This window comes from Caretta caretta, chromosome 7, assembly GCF_965140235.1.
Source record: "Caretta caretta isolate rCarCar2 chromosome 7, rCarCar1.hap1, whole genome shotgun sequence".
Taxonomy (NCBI): domain Eukaryota; kingdom Metazoa; phylum Chordata; order Testudines; family Cheloniidae; genus Caretta; species Caretta caretta.
Genome location: NC_134212.1, coordinates 85,046,367 through 85,063,907, shown reverse-complemented (window position 1 = coordinate 85,063,907; position 17,541 = coordinate 85,046,367). Strand labels below are relative to the sequence as shown.

The 17,541-nt window shown below is 40.0% G+C and overlaps 1 protein-coding gene across 1 annotated transcript in view; it reads left to right on the top strand.

The window, feature by feature from the left end:
• ADAMTS14 (ADAM metallopeptidase with thrombospondin type 1 motif 14) overlaps window positions 1–17,541 on the top strand; it is a 106,702-nt gene that overhangs the window by 2,923 nt on the left and 86,238 nt on the right. The gene's annotated exons all lie outside the window — the stretch shown is intronic.

The window sequence follows — 17,541 nt, the reverse complement described above, 5'->3', positions numbered from 1 at the left end:
TATCTGTTTCCTCTGCCTTTCATGTCCATCTCTCACTGCCTATAGGTCCTCTTATTTTTGCTTTCCTGCATCAATCTTCTGGGTGAGGAGCATAGGATTGGAGCCTCTTTAGAAACAATCAGCTTTGTTTAATTGACTGAGAGGTCAATGTTGGTGGTGCAACATGTCTCTTCTCCTATATTATGCCCTGAAGCATGAGGTTTGTCAGACAGCCTTTGTCATTGTTGTCCTAGTCAGTGTAACTGCAGGCACCATTTTTGTTCATATAACTTTAGACCCTTACAAAGTTAATGTAATAATTATGTCTTACATTGAGATAATGTAAGTGTAAGCCCCGATAGTGGTTTACAAAATATATATGTATATCTGTGTATTTAAACAATGTAAAATCATCTCACCCACTACTAGTTTACAACTAAGTCAGGAATGGAGGAGTTTTGCTGTCTCGTATCAGGGAGTTTCACAGCTTGATGGTAAATTGCATATTAAACATGTTCTTTGAGTTTTGTTTTCTTCTGTTAACTTTTAATTTTATTGACTGACCCCTTTCCTTTAATAATAGGAATTGGGCAAAAAACACCACTTACAAAACATTCTCCACTACCTGTTATTTTCTATACCTCTATGATATTTCCTCATACTATTCTTTTCCCAAATGAAGTACTGCTAAATGTTTAGATAATTTCTTACTCTGAATCATCCATATGTCTTTAATAGTTTTAGTTGCTCTTCTCTTTGGATGAGCATTAGCTTTGTCTAGGAAATCCACTCCAAATCCAGTGGATGTCCCAGGGGTGTTTGCCTTGCCGGATTGCTGCTCCCCAGCTCTGCTGCAGTTCTGGTTGACAGCATTCGTGGATTAGTATAAGGAGATGTCTTCTGCACGTTGTTAGTAAGAAGAGACTTCTGTGAGCTTGGGGGCAGGAGAGCATGTTGTGTTGCCCCAGTCTGCTTCCAGGCCCAAGCTGTGGTCCCTTCTCATTATGATGTGCAATGGAGGGGGAGCAATCTTCTCTCAAAATGGTCTCTAATCTTGAGTAACCTTAATTGTGTTCATTCTGTTCATAGCAAACTCTGCCACCTGAACATTCACCCCCTTTTCCAGATTTCTAATAAATGGTGTATATCGAACCATGCCAGTCTTGATTCTTATCCCGAGGGCAGCCTAGGAGTAATCACTTTCCACATTCAGAACGGGCCATTAATTTTACTCTAGTTTTTAATCCATAAGAGGACTTTTCACTTTCTTCCTGTGGTGATAGTGATGATCACCACAAATGCTTTTTGTATTGCACCAACAGTATATGTTAGGCACTTTAGAGACAGGTATAAAGACAAAGTCCCTGAGCTTTTAATAAGTAAAAGTAATACAGTAATAAGGCCTCAGGTCTGTAGTGAGCTCTGTGCAGGCTCATGAGACCACCCACATGGAGCCCATTGTGGGATCAAGGCTTAGGTGGAGACTTCCCAGTCGAAGGGCTGAGCACATGCTGGAGCATTTGTAATTCCCACTGAGCCCTAAATGGCTACCAAGTTGCCTCAATAAGCTTTTGTGAAGAGCTTCATTTACAAAAATGTGAAAGTGTAAATGCTTTGTATTAACTGATTCCATTTTAGACACTATTTTGTTAACTCCTTTGAAAAGGTCTAATGGGTTATAGCGGTGTGACTTGTTCTTTCAAGAGCTGTGCTGGTTCATATCAAATTATACTCATTTGGCTTTATGATTTTATTTCCAAGGAATTTCTCTGCTATGTTTCCTGATACTGAAGTAAGGTTCAGTGATCTACAGAATTCCTGAGATCACACTAAGCACCTTTTGAAATATAGGTATTCTATTGCTGCCCTCCTTTTCTCTAGCAAACTATAGTAACTTTTTTCACTGATAACTTACATGTTTTTGTTAATAGCTCAGTCTTAATATTTCAAGACTTTAATTTCTTTAGAACTGATGGGTGAACTACATCTAGTATTGCTAATTTATTGCTACAGTATTTAAGTTTTTGAGTTATTGCATCACTTCTTTGTACAACTGATATTCCCACAGGCTTCTTTTGATACGCTTGGGAAATTCCTTATTATTTATTACATCTTTGGATATTTGCCCTTCATATTGTGTCTGACTCCATTTATTCCTTATTCCACATGCCAATATTTGTTATTTTGTCACAGTATCACTTGAGCTATATTCAGGAACATCCCTTCTGAGCAAATGGATTTTAATTTTTTAACCTGACATCAAGTGCAACGATCCGATCAGATCCCATGACGATGTCAAACAGTTATGTTATGGGTTACTGCTTTTGGTGGCTCAGCCACACTCACTGCCACTCCTTAATCAACTCTTGTGTTTTACTCAGGCCCAAATCAAGAGTAACGTCTGCTCCAAATGAGCTGCTCCAAGAAACAGTTGTTTATGGCACTAGGTCTTGATGGGATGTTCAGTCAGTTTCTCTTTGGGTACCTGCAGGCACTATTTATAGTTATTCTAGTGATGCTATCACACTGCTTCCTTGAGCTGCCTGATTTCACCTTCACTGTGCTATCCCTTAGACTAGCTGAGCTCTGCCTGGGTCACAAGAATGCAAGTCGAAGATTCTCCAATTTTCTGCAAGATTTCCTGTGTGCAGAATGATGGATTCCACTAGAAATGGTAGACACTTTCAAAACACTCACACATTTTTCTTCAGAAGTGCACATTTTTAAGGTTGCCCTTTGTGCTGTTTGATATCTGTATTCTCTTAGCCTGGGATTTGTATCCACCTGCAATCTGGGATGCAGATCCTCTTTTCTTTACATTTTAATGAATCTAGTTCTTAAGGATGCCCGGCTGACAGCTCTGGAGACTGAAATCCTCTGCTCCAAAGAAAGGAAAAGCCTGGGTAGGTGGAGTTGAAACCAATATACCTCACCTCTGACCTGGAGAGTTCACCGCAGGAGGTCAGAGGTGTTCCCTCTCTCGCCCCATTCAGTCCTCAGGCTCCCTGCTCAGTCTAATGACAATAGCCCCAATTGTGGAGGTAGCATGTGATGTGGATGCTCCTATACTTCGGGCTTGTCTACCCACAAAAATTGTACTGTTTGAACTACACTGCTTTAGTTAAAGTAGTACAATCCCCCCTTGTCTGGATGTAGTTATACTGATATAAAGATGCTTTATACTGGGATAACTGTTCCTGTACGGGAAAGGTAATAAGTTAAACTAGTATAAGTTACCTGTATCATTCTGTATCTGCATCCAAACTAGGGCTTCTACTGGTATAACTATATTGGTAAAAAAAACCACACCCGAACCAAATTAGTTAAATCAGTACAAAATCTGTGTATAGGCCAAGCATAAGAAATGGACGAAAATGACCTATTCATTTCACATTGACAGGGGTTTGTGTATTGTGCTGGAATTTGCAACAAATTCAAAATTTCGGAGCAGCATGGAGAAATCATTTTTGAACGGAAGTCTTTGTATTGAATTATATATTAAAATAAATTTCAGAAAAGGTCTTTGCTGCATTGAATTCAATAACAAATTGTTTGCGGATGTTTCCCTTGCATTACAGTTTGCTGCAGAATGCAGTGTGCTGTAGAAGTTGGAGAGGTTTGACATAACGTTTAGGAAGCAGTGGTTGGTGTAGTGATCAAAGCTCTGGTTCACCTGGAGGAAAGGAATGGTGGCTGGTAGGGTAGAATTAAGATTTTAAGAGGAGGACAGCTCTGCTTTGTTAATGGGTAGGTATGCAGAGACTCCCCCGTTCCTGGCTCCTGAGAGTGGAGATCAATGTCTCTTTCCTGTTTGACTTTCAGGAGTTTTTCTTCTGCCTCTTGTCATGGTCCACTGATAGTTATGCTCCTTCTTTTCCCCTTTACCCCTGTAACAGCTTATTCTCTCATTCTTCACATAGTCAATGACCCAGTGAGTAAAACAATTCTCAGCCTTGTCAGAGGTCTGTGAATGCCTCTTTCCATTGGCTAATTTACCACATACCACTAATTGGACCCCATGCTTTTGATAGCCCAAAGACATACTAAACTGTCCAGAAATTTTCTTGTAGTAGATGGATAAAGGGTTTTGTATCTTCAACCATACATTCAAAAATGGTCAGTAAACAGTATTTCTGTAGGACCTGCTGATTTGCAGAGCAGGATTCATTGGATTTTGCTGATTTGCAGAGCGAGATTAGTAGAATTGCAGTATGCTGCTTTTCAGAGCTTCAGTAACCATATACTCCAATGGTTGCAACTCACTTTTCGGTGTCTCCCGTCATCCAAGCTAAATCAATACAAAATGTTAAATCTTTTAAAAAATAAATATGTTGCCTTTCGGTATTTTCTTTCTTTCTTTATAGCTCAAGTAGAATCATGGGGAAGAAAAGGGCTGCTAATTTTCCCTACATTGCATTTCTTGTTCCTTGCCCCAAGCAGCAAGTTCCTTCCCATCATTAGTCCAAGTACCTGGAATGGGAGTGGCATCTCCAAGTGGGAGAGGAGGGGTCAGAAGGACAGGACCTAAGTGCAGACTGTGATTTCAGGGTGTCAAATGACATTTTTGTCCAAAGTACTATCTAGTTTTGCTCTTCTGCATGCAGGGACAAATCCTCAGCGGGTGTAAATTGTCCTAGCTCCATTCCCTTCACTGGAGCTATGACAATTTACACTAGCTGAGGATCTGGCCCCCATAGTGGACCTATAAGTGAATGGAATAAAAGCTTGGTTTTACTAAATAAAACTCAGAAATTCAGCAGACACTCAGGGAACAGATATGGGCAGAATTTTCAAGGTAATATTTATAGTTGCTTTTCTGATCATAACCACACTGTATTTGCAGATGTGATTAAGCCTAGAAACGGTGGGTGTGTTGATTTACAAGGTAGGCAGTACGATAATTGGGAAATATAGAAGAATATGTACATAATCACATAGTGGAGCTGTACAAACCTGCCCCTTTAATAGGGGAGAATCTGGCCAAAGAGTTGTTGCATTTCCCTTTGTTATGCACATGTCCTGTAATTGTTAACTTTACTAGCAGTTATCCATGAACTTCAAAAAGAGAGTATAGCTCCTATATTCCAGTATAGCTTGTGTGGGCCACTAAGGGTACATTTACACTGCTATAAAAAACCTGTGGCCCAGAGATTCCGAGCCCAGATCAATTGTCTCTGGATCACGGGGCTCAGTCCATAGGACTGAAAATAGCAATGTAGATGTTGGGCTGGAGCCTGGGCTCTGAGATCCATCATCCTCGCGGGATTTCAGAGCCGGGGCTCCAGCCTGAGCCAGCACGTCTACACTGCAATTGTTAGCCCCACAGCCCAAGCCCCGCAAACCCGAGTCAGCTGACCCAGGCCAGCTGTAGCCATGTTGTGTGCCTTTTATTGCAGTGTAGATGTACCACACAGTGTTGATAAAGTCAAATGAAGAACATGTACAGATAAATTATGTTGTGTCAAAACTGGGAACTGGGACCATGATTATTTAGAAAGTGCTTAAAATTATTGTCCGAAATCCATATTTACACATGTAAATAGGTAGCCTGATTTGATTTCAAAGGTTTTGAGCCCACAGCATCTCCCATTTTTATGCCTAGCTATAGGCACCTGTGTTGGAAAATTTTGTCATGGGTAGCTCCGGTACTTTTGTAATAGGCTGTTGAGTCCTTGTCTTCCATATTCGTTTCAAAGGCGGCCCTGAGTTCAGAAACAGTGAGAGTGGAATAGCTATAATCTTTTGACTTGCCATCACACGTTCCCCTCCAGACACAGTCCTCTGCAGGCTCCTTAGTTTTCTTGGAAGTTAAGGAATCTCATTTTTTTGCAGTGTTTTACTATATATATATATATATATACACACACACATGAAAGTGAGCTAAGATTCCAAGTATTTTTATGGGAACAGTAATTAGAGCAACTGAGTATTGCACAGACCCAGATCAGCAGCAGAGCCCTTGTCGGTTTTTCTGCGTGTCTTTGCGTATCTTGCTGTCACGGTGTTTTGTTAATTGCAGAGGTCCTTTGCTGGTGAGGAGAGAGCATATCCTGCTGTTATATGAGACACTGGATTCAGGTGTGAAGATGGACTCCCATTTTGGGGAGAAATGCTAAAATAGTATACTTGACCACTAGTTAGTGTGATCAATGCCTGCGTCTTTCATAATTTTCTTTGCTAATAATCAAGGATATTTTTTTAGAAGCAAAGGTTTATTCTCCTTTAAATCACTTCTTTTTCTCCTTTTTGGTGCTGCAGTAACAAGATAATGCTGAATTTGTGACATCACAATCAATTCCAGGGAAACAGACTTGGGGTGAAATCCAGGCCCCATTAAAGGCAATGGGAGTTTTGCCATTTTTTGATGTTTGCCAGTTTTGACGCTTTGAACACAAGATTGTGTCTTCACAGCAGGGACCATTAGAAGAAGAATTTAGGTTGTTGTGGAAATGTATTCATTTATACATCTGTCAAGGTTCCTCCCCCACTCTGAACTCTAGGGTACAGATGTGGGGACCTGCATGAAAAACCTCCTAAGCTTATCTTTACCAGCTTAGGTCAAAACTTCCCCAAGGTACAAAATATTCCACCCGTTGTCCTTGGACTGGCCGCTACCACCACCAAACTAATACTGGTTACTGAGGAAGAGCTGTTCGGACGCGTCCTTCCCCCCAAAATACTTCCCAAAACCTTGCACCCCACTTCCTGGACAAGGTTTGGTAAAAAGCCTCACCAATTTGCCTAGGTGACTACAGACCCAGATCCTTGGATCTTAAGAACAATGAACAATCCTCCCAACACTTGCACCCCCCCTTTCCTGGGAAATGTTGGATAAAAAGCCTCACCAATTTGCATAGGTGACCACAGACCCAAATCCTTGGATCTGAGAACAATGAAAAAGCATTCAGTTTTCTTACAAGAAGACTTTTAATAAAAATAGAAGTAAATAGAAATAAAGAAATCCCCCCTGTAAAATCAGGATGGTAGATATCTTGCAGGGTAATTAGATTCAAAAACATAGAGAACCCCTCTAGGCAAAACCTTAAGTTACAAAAAAGATACACAGACAGAAATAGTTATTCTATTCAGCACAATTCTTTTCTCAGCCATTTAAAGAAATCATAATCTAACACATACCTAGCTAGATTACTTACTAAAAGTTCTAAGACTCCATTCCTGGTCTATCCCTGACAAAGACCAGCATATAGACAGACAGACAGACCCTTTGTTTCTCTCCCTCCTCCCAGCTTTTGAAAGTATCTTGTCTCCTCATTGGTCATTTTGGTCAGGTGCCAGCGAGGTTACCTTTAGCTTCTTAACCCTTTACAGGTGAGAGGAGCTTTCCCCTGGCCAGGAAGGATTTCAAAGGGGTTTACCCTTCCCTTTATATTTATGACAACATCAGTGAGTCTTATTCTCTGTTATCCTGCAACTAGTCATTTACTCTCGGGCAAAGTAAGAGTAAAATGCTACCACATCAGACTGCTAGCATTTTAACAACAGAAAATCAGGTCCCATTGTCTTTAAGAAGCAGCAATAAAAGAAAGTGAAGGGATAAATAAATTGCTTTTTGAATCTTTTTTCCCAAGAGTTGTGCACTATGTAAGTTCCTCCACAAGGGGTACTCCTGCTTTCATTGAATATAAAGATTGTTTTGCCATGGATCTCAATAGGAGAAGGGTTGAACCCCAAAATGTAGATGTTGGTCTTTTAGGACTATGCTTGTAATTTCTGGAACATGGGCTTAGTGTTAGGAGGGAGACAGGTCACTTATTTAAAGGTTCATAGGAGGTGTATCTAATTGCTTACTATAGGCCTTATACCAATCTCATTGAGACTGATTTTACCGGGGTGTAACGCTATCACTTGAATGGAGTTACTCCTAATTTGCAGTGGTGTAAGTGAGATCAAAATGAGGCCCTATTTTGGTTGAAGAGCTAATTAGTGGTGTGATTCTCTCCCCTTGACTTTGACCTCTGCAAGACCTAGATTAAAATTCCAATTTAGGGCACAAGTAACAGTTCAGAATAGTCCCTGTTCGTAGACATCACAAAACCATGGCTCATTTTGGCACACTTTTGCACTGTTGGCAATCTCTGGTAAGGAGAGGTCCATAACTAGAACAGGAAGGTTATTGCAGGTCAGGATTGATGTGCATAGACAGGGTCGCGTGGAAGCCCAGAACTAAAGCAGTAGGAGATGCTGAAGATCAAGACTGAGGTGCGCTGTCTAAGATTTGCAGGAAAAACTTGCACAGTTCTTGCCTTGACTGTGCCAGGCTCAACCCAGTTCTGTTTTCTAATTTTTCCTGAGCATTAAATCTGCTAAAAAAAAATAGCTACCTAGCTTTCATTTGATTGGTTGCAGGGTCATGGGTTCATTATATAGCCTGTTATTCTTTGTGGAAGATTGAGCAAGTCAAAGGAGGAAGCTGGGAAATTTAGTCTGCAGGGGAGTCACGTTTCTCAGACATAGCTGTGCACTAATTCTGTACATATGGGTCCCATTTCAATAATTCTCTTCACATTTGAAGCTAATCTTTTTGATTCCTGATCATTTAGCTTCAACCAAAGTGCTGTAGGACTAAATTTTACCCTCAGGATAAATGAGCGTCCCACTCACATTGACTTTAATGGAAACGAGGCAAACATATTTGAGGGGAGAATTTGGCTCCCACTTTAAAGTCTGAGGGAAGAACATTTAGACACATCCCACATCACCACTCAGCATGTTCCTGAGTTTGTGACGCAGGACCAACAGGGTAAATAGGGCAGATAGAGACCTCAATTCCCAGTAACTTCATCGAGCAGAACTGTGCTGGATCAAGCCATATTCATTTGCAAGTAATGTACTGGTCTAGAGTTATCCAAGTGGCTAAAAAGGCCTCTAATTTAGTTTCAGTATATTTGTTCCATACTTTGCTGTGTTTTATACAATTTATTCCACATGTAACAATGTATAAAATATACTGGAAGTGTGTTACACTGCTGCCCAGATTATGACATATGGGATCTGTTTAAGGTGCAGAGTACTATGCCATAACATATTCAAAAAGGCTATTAATTTTGTAATATTTTTAATACATTGTCTCATTTGAAACATACCATCTGTGCAATAAATTTTATTATTGAACAGAATTTGGTTTTGAGTAGTGCCTTTCATATTTAGGGAATTGTACGCTACTTTCCAATGTAATGGGTCATATACAGAGTTCTCCAGCTAAATGCCACAGCCATCATGCACTCATGACAACAATTGTCAAACATCAGAACCTGTTTATCAGAGGAGGGAATGTAGGTCAGGGCGACAGGTTTATCCTTTACCCTTTTTAGGGCCAGATTCTGTTGCCCCTTCTTTAATGGAATAGCACCATTGACTTCAGGCAGACTACTCCTGGAGTAAGCACCTACCCAGCATGAGTATAGATATCAGAATCTGGACCTTAGAAATATGTCAAGAGTTCAGCTCCCCAGGACAGACAGCTTCTGTGCTTATATACCAGTAATGTGGGCCAACGCAGTTGCCAGCTTAACACAGTGCTGCCTTCTACTGGAACGGACCACAGAAGGGATGAATCCTTACTGATGGGTTTCCAGGTGAAAGAGAGCTCAGTTTAATGTCTAAGCTGAAGGAAGGCACCTCTGCTCAGGTATCACTTCTTCTCAGTACTGTTTATCCAGATGAAATGGTAATTTTATATTTTTGTGGGTGTTTGAGCCTCTTTTACCCACTGATTATAGAGGAAACACTAATGGGGGGAGAGATTTACCCTTGGCTCTGTGGGCCATCTCTGAGCCCAACTGTCTGGCTTCCGTTCGGAAGGCTGGCATCTCTCCAGCTCTGTGAATTCCGCTGTCCCTCAGTGTACATTGACAATCAGTGAAGAACTAACATTCCCCCTCCCAAACCCCGCTCATCCTCCAACCTTCTTCCCCAGTACTCTTTGTAAAGATTGAGCCTAGATAGAAATAAGTTTACTGTAATGTTTTAAATATATTTGCTAGTGTTTATGGTGGAATCCTGTCACAAAGACTGATTAGGGCAAGCCCTGCTTTGATAATTATCTTTGACTGAGAACTACAGCCAGCTCCATAAAACAGTGAGTTTCTTAAGTTAGCAACAATATTTCCATCTTGCCAAGACAGATTTAGTTCTAGTTAGTATTTAAAAAATGTACAAGTCAGGTCAATCAGGTTATAATTAGCTCTAATTTGCACCCCTGCAAGTTGTGCCATTTTTACAATGTGATTTGTTTTAACACACACTTGGGGATTGGGCCCTTTGTGATAAAAAGGTTTTCATGCATTTATCATGGAACTACCTCATGATGCCCTAACCATAGCGTTAGGGAGGAGGCTTGTGTGCAGAATGCCCATGTAATCTAAGAATATGAGGAGCAGAGAGAATAACAGACGATGACTGATGCTGACAGGCACCCTCACGCTGCATTTGCAGAGGGTGGGGGCAGAATGGAGCCCCTGTTTTCTGATGTCCACTAGGACAGGTGTGGTACTTAAAATGGTGTGTTACTATTGGATCTCCTGATGTAAGTGGATGGAGTCGAGATGTGGGGGCAAGACCAGAAGTGGTAAACTCATTGCATAACTGATGACCCAATAAACCTCTTATAAAGATTCAGGCTAAGGATTTTGAACCAGGGTTGTTGCATCTGAGAGCTTTTTGCTGTGTCACTCTAATTCTTACACAGATGAAATATTTAAATAAAGCAATACTCGTTTTAGAATGCGGAAACTTGTACCAAGCGCCTTCCTTCTCTTTCAAGAACCCAAAAGGCCACTGTGATTTGTGCTTTTTATTTATTAGAATACTTTGATTATAGATTAAGTGTGCACATTAGTCATTAGTGTTTCACTTGCCTTGCAGTGGGAATGCTGCACGTTGATAAATGGATTGGAAGCTTACACTCAGCATCACTGTAGACTTTACAAATGACTCTGTGTCTCCTGCTGGTAAAAATGCTCCTTTGTAATTTCCTTAGGTAAAACTCAATCTACTGCAATTTATATCCCCGTGCCTCCCACAACAGCAGTACGCTAAGGGGGCTATTTATTGTTTTTTCCTCTTTTTTCCAGTGGTAGAAGAACACCAGTATTGCAAAAAGCCAGTGGAATTTTTGTGTACTGAAACTGTTAGTGTTTCTACACTGATATGGGAAGCTCTGAAGTTTGTGATTTTTCAAATTTATAATTAATGAAATCTTCAGTATCTTAAGATGTAATCACCTCCCCCTCTTCACCCTAATTGCTGAAGCTCTAACCCGTACCAGGCGTCTGGCAGTGGTCACAGGCAGCTGGCAGTGGTTGCAGACGTTGGCAGTGATTGCTGAAGCATTGCCTGCTGTCGTCTTGTCCTAGGGCTACCAGGATTTTGTGCCAAGCAATCTCACTTGGCTCTGAGCTGCTTAAACTCTGGAGCTGCTCTGCAGAGAAGATTCCTGAGAGAAACACGTGATTTAGTTCACTGAAATGGTTGGTCCTGGGTCCGTCAGGAGAGGTAAAATTATGACATTAGGCTCCTGTTTTGGTTTGATTTGGGATATGTCACTAGCAGATGTACAGCTGTGACTTAGTTCCAAAAGAAAATTCAAAATCACCCAGGTATATTCAGGCAATAGGATTGCTTGAATTGCTAAACACACCATTGTCTCTTTTCTGAAGGAAAGATGTTCCTGTATGCAACATGACTAACATTCAAACTGCTCAGTGACTACTTGGGGATTCTATCTCTTCTCTTGACTAAGGCTGGATGCTTCAGAACAAGGCAAACTCCCCCGCTGTAATGCACTACTAAAAATGTATGACACTATCGTGTATGAAGGTGGAGATTATTTCTTCCTGTTGCCAGTTTAAATTCTAAAACATAAGGATTGAAAGCCCTTGAAGTTTAATTGTTCTTAGTGTAAATTCATAGTGTATTCTCATATAGGACCAGATTTTCAAAAATGAAGCAGCCAAAATTATTGCACTTGTCTAACATATACATGGGAGTCTTCTATGTGCATACCATAATCAACTATTCATAATGCATTGGCAGCTAAGCATCACAAGCAGTTGATTTACACACATGCATCAAAGATTTGCAAACATAAATTAGGCAAGCACAGTAATTTGGATTTGTCTGACTTTGAAAATCTGGCTCACAATGTCTAATCCTCTTTTGAATTTTACTGAGTTATTTGCCTCAATATTGTTCCACAGCAGTTAGCTTCACAGGAATGTAAAAAACCACAGGCGAGTAATTTTTGTCCAAGGCCATCATGGATTTTGTATCTAACTGACAAGAAAATATGACTTTTTTTCGGACCATACATAATTAGCTGTGTGCGCAATTTCAAAACTGCAGAAATGCTCTGGGAACCAGGTACTCCCATATTCTAACCCTATCTCCGCCACTGATTAACTATGTGGCTTTGCTCAAGTCACTAAGGATGAGATTTTAAAGAGACGTAGGCACTTAGGGATTTAGGATTCTAAACACCTAGATCCCTTTTGAAAATGAGACATAGGCTCCTAAATCAGGTAGGCGTTGCAATACTGAGCACAGCAATGCCTAAATATCTTTAAAAATCTGGGGCTAAATGCCTGATTCAGTGATTTCCTTAAGCACATGCTTAATGTAGTATTCCCATTGACTTCATGGAGTCTCACTGACATCAGTGGAACTACTCATGTGAGTTAAGTGAAGCATATATGTAAGAGTTCACAGGGTCAGGGCTCAAACCTCTGTGCTTTATTACCCCATCTTTAAAAAAGGGAAAATAATAAATACTTACCTTTTATGGATATTGTAAATAGAATTGGTTCAAACACCAACAGAAATTTCACAGAGGTTTCTAAAACTTAAGCAAACCTCTTTTGTTTTTGGAAACTAAACTAAACTAAACTAACCTAAAAAATTCAGTGGAATTTGTTTCCTTTTTCAAATCAGCATTTTTTTAAATTAAGTTTTTCTGTTTTTAAATTGAAAACCTTCAAAATCAAAATGATCTGTTTGGAAATGATTGCATCGTTTGGCTTATCAAAATTGGCAATGGAAAATAAATTTTAAAAAATAAACAAGAAAACTGAAAATGTCAAATGAAAGGTGAAAAATGACAAACAAAATATGATAACCACATCAAAGAATAATTAACGTTACACTTTTTGTCAAAAAAAATCTCAGAAAAACTTTGAAAAAGGAAAACTCAGACTTGTTTTGTGAAAGTTTTCAATTTTGAAAAACAGTCAATTATTGTTATTATTTTTAAATTTTGTTCAAAAATTTTCAACCAATTTAGTTTTGAGCATTATGAAGTGAATTAGCACTTTGTAAATATGAAAAAAATGACAGACAAGAGTATTATTATTTATTAATCAGTACTGTTATTAGTAAGTGGCTAAGGGAAGCAGAAAAGAATTTAGCAAAGCGATGGGTAGGACAGACAAAACATGCGTTCCTTTTGTCAGTTTGTGGCATTTGTAGGAAATGGAAACAGGAGACTAATTTTCATTTGATACTCAACTCTGATACCCCATTCAAGCAACATATCCAGCCTTTTTAAGTACAGGTCCAGAAGGTAGTAAGGCCCAGATCCTCAAATTATTTAGACTCCCAACTCCCACTGATTTCAATAGGAGTTACCTTGTGACTACAACAGCCTCTTATTACAAGGGATGTCCCTTATTTTTTCATCTCTGTACAACAAGATCGGGAGTAGCTGAGTGCTTCAAAAAGCAGCAAGAAGTACCCCGGTGAATGTAGGTGAGTACTGATTGTTATTATTATTATTGATTAATAATATTGGGGGGAGTGGTGGGGCAAGGGTGCCAAGAAAACAGTCCCTTATTTTTGAAATGCAAAGTTGGCAACTCTATGGTGTTTTGTTCCCTGTATTAGCTAATGAGCTTTCTCCATATCTTGAACACTTGACAATGGTGGGAAAAGATCTTAATACAGTGAAAGAGACAGCTATAGCTAAAATTCAGGGTATGCAATAGCACCTTGTTAAGCACATTCCATTTATAGGACAAAATTGATTTCAGTAGGAGTTAGGCACCTAATTACCTTTGGGGATCTGGGCCTAGGTAACTAAATGTCACTCGTCTGGACTAAGTTTATGGTTGTCCCAGTATGCTGATTCATAGGATTTTTCCCAGGTGATGTGTTGCATAAGGTATTTTATCCATGTTACATTTGTTGCCTTTAAATGTCACCAAGTGTCTTCAAGTATTTTTCAAATTTGGAGAGTTTTTAAAAAATATAACATCTGTGAGTGCATAATAATGTTGTTAGGAATCTGAAGGAAAAATGGAGTAGGATGGCTTTGCATTTTTTGACAGTGTAATTCTCTGGTGCCATTGTAATTGGGTTTATGAGAACTAGGGTGAAGAGCTGAGATGGTTGGCACCAACAGGACACACAAATTGATGCCCTAGTACTACCCAGAAACGTGGAAGGGCCTGTGATGCTGAAGGTTGCATGATATCTGCAACATACCATATGGCTCTGCAGTTATCACATAGTTATGCAACTATCTCCTGTGTATCCCTTTCACATACGTGTATGTGTATGGCCTAAATTTTCTAGGTAGCGTACTCGTGGTAGATTTACTAGGGAGATCCTTGTTGGTGACCAGTGATTTTGGGTGCTCAAGTGGACATCTTAAAGGGGTCTGGTTTTCAGAAAGTACTGAGCACACACCCTCAGAAAATGAGGCCCCTTTAAGGTGTCTCAGGTTCGGCACCCAGAAACTGAGGCACCCAGAATCACTAGTGACTTTTGAAAATTTAGGCCTACATCTATAAAATAATAGAATCCTCCTGGGATATATCTTCCTTCAAAGAGTGGTACATTTGGGGTCTAACTTGGTTGACTGTCCCCTTAATGAGTGGCTTCAGCACTCCTTGGCCAATAGGACGGTTAGAAAGTCATGAGTTCACACTACATGATCAAACAGGCGGAGCTGGCTTGCAAAGGTGAGAAGCCCATGTCCAAACATAGCCTTCTTCAATAATAGCATAGGGAGTACAGGAGACTATAGGGAAGGCAAAGATCTCTGTGTTAAATGTTCTATTTTTAAAGTAGTGAAGTAAGGAAAAGCCCAAGAAACGATACTTGTGTAACAGGTGGGTTGTGTCATTAAATCAATCCTATATAATGTTGAATGGTCAGTGGATGTTTCCATGAGCAGTAAACTACTGCTGTGGTCCTGTTCCACTTTGGAAAGCACAATTTTCATAGCCAGGAAGAATATTTAAAGTTTTAATAATAAGATTCAAGACTGTTAAGGCATTTTAGTTCATAGGATTGTAATATGCAAATAGATTAAGGAGTGGAGGTGGAGAATAGTAAAAGTTGAAGGAAGGAGAAAGGAAAGGAGTTGTGGGGAACAAAGAGATGTGAAAAGGAGGAGAGAAGAAGAGGAGAATAATGACTGGCTGACAACACTGATTCTACCATCCCATTTGTTAACAATAAGATGTTCAGTGGGAGGAAGACAATGAATGGAAAACATTTAGATGCTATGCTGATGGAAGCTAAAGAAAAGCCCAAGGAATCCAGGTAGAAAGCTACCTCTGTCAGAACTGCACCACCCAATGATGAGCTAGCTTCTCATAAGATTACATCACAGGGGGAGAGCAGAATAGAAAAGGGGAATCTGAAGAGAAGGAAGAAAAAAGGCAGGTGTAGAGGAAAGGAGGGATTGGAGTCAGAGCAGCATTGATCAAGTCTATCCTGGGCTGTGCCACCAACTAGTAACGGAGTCTGCAGTTGTAATCAAGCTAATCGGAGCTATGGGAAGCAGCCTGAAAGAAGACCTTCATAAGGCTATAGTAAAATGGGAAGGGCCTGAGAAATGGTATTTTAGGCCATTGTTACGATCCTAGAACAACTAAATATACCTATTTTCCCTGGGAAAAACTTGTTTCCAAAAGCATTAAGCAGCTAACAAAACTGAAGTGGGGCAGGAAATTTGGTGGAGTACAAGCAAGTCAGGTTGGCTAATGCCATGATGAATACAACTGTACACAAATATGAAGGGAATCAAATGACACAGGCAGCTTAGAAGGGCCCCTGATTTGCCTTTCCTATCCCTTCTAAATATGTCTCCCAAGTCCAGTCATTTGTTTGTACTTCTTGTAAAACACAGTGCTTTTCAATGCACTTAAAAAAATTTCCAGTAGCCTAGTACTGATGTGTAATCCAGTATGTACAGCCCCAGCGCTCATAGGCAATATTATAGAAACAAACCAGCATGCTCAGCCTGGTACTCACAGGCATTCATAAAATAATAAGCCAGTGTGGACAGCCCATCATTCATGGGCAAGCCTGCAGGAACAAATTAGCATACATGTGCATGATGGAGGCCAACAACTTTCATAACATGACAGTGTTCAGTTTCAAACTCCTGAAGGAGCCTGTTGATTAATAATGAGGGGAAAAAACTTTTAAAACCGTGAAAGATATTTAGTCCTGCCGCTGAGTCTCCAAGGGCACTGTGATGTGTGTGTTGTGAAAGAACTTGCTTTTTGGATGCTGGATGAAGTAAAAGTGATATGATGTAAGGACTTGGTGACCGCTAGACCCTTGTACTTGTTTTTGCTAAAACTAGACATCCCTCAGTGTGTGATTTCCTTTTGATTGCCTAAGGTCCTAGCCAGCTGGAGTTTCAGTGCATAACTGATTTGGTCAATTTCAAGGTAAATGTAATGGAAGCTTAATGCTAATTAAGAACAGGTGGTTGCCAGAAAACATTTCTAATAACATTTGTTATTTCATACATCTTTTCCTTGTCTGGGAGGTATTACTAGTCATAATACTTTGTATTTATAAAGTCGATTTTCATTCAATGTTCTCAAAAGGCTTCATGGCCAAGGATGATGATCCTCTTGTAGCTGTGAGTGGAGTTAATATGTTTGGTAGAATGGCTGATTTCCCTCTCTGTCCTCACCATCTCCTCTTTGGGGAGGGCCCTGGAGGGTTGCTAGAGTTTGAAAGCAGGGTTGCATGAAAGATGATGGATCCCAGGGTGTGGATGAGTTAAATAGAAACACTTGTAACTGATCAAAAGAAAAGGGATTTTGTAACTGTATAAGGAGCTTAGTTTGAAATTGTTTTTTCATTCATTCCTCTTTTCCATCAAGAAGGGGAAGTTGAGGGACCTTTTATTACAGCCGGTGGTCAAGAGTCAAAGGAAATTAAACAGCTAAAAGATGCCCACTCAGTCTATCTTTGCTGATAGATTGTCAATCAGTTTTGCAAAACAAATTTGATTTGAATAGATACCTCTCTTGAGTCTCCCAAAGAAAGTACTGCTTCTTGGACTGATGGAAGGGTTGCAAACGAAGGCCCTTTGTGGAAAGTGATGAGTTATTCCACGTTACTGTAAGGGGAATAGTGGGGTATGGAAAACAAAGGGAAATTATTATTTGTATTGCAGTGGCACCTAAGGGCACCAGTCAAGGATTGGGGGTGCATTATACTAGGCACCCTACAGACACATAGTAGGGCAGTCCCTGCCCCAAAGAACTTGCGATTTAGGTTATGACAAGATGCAAAATG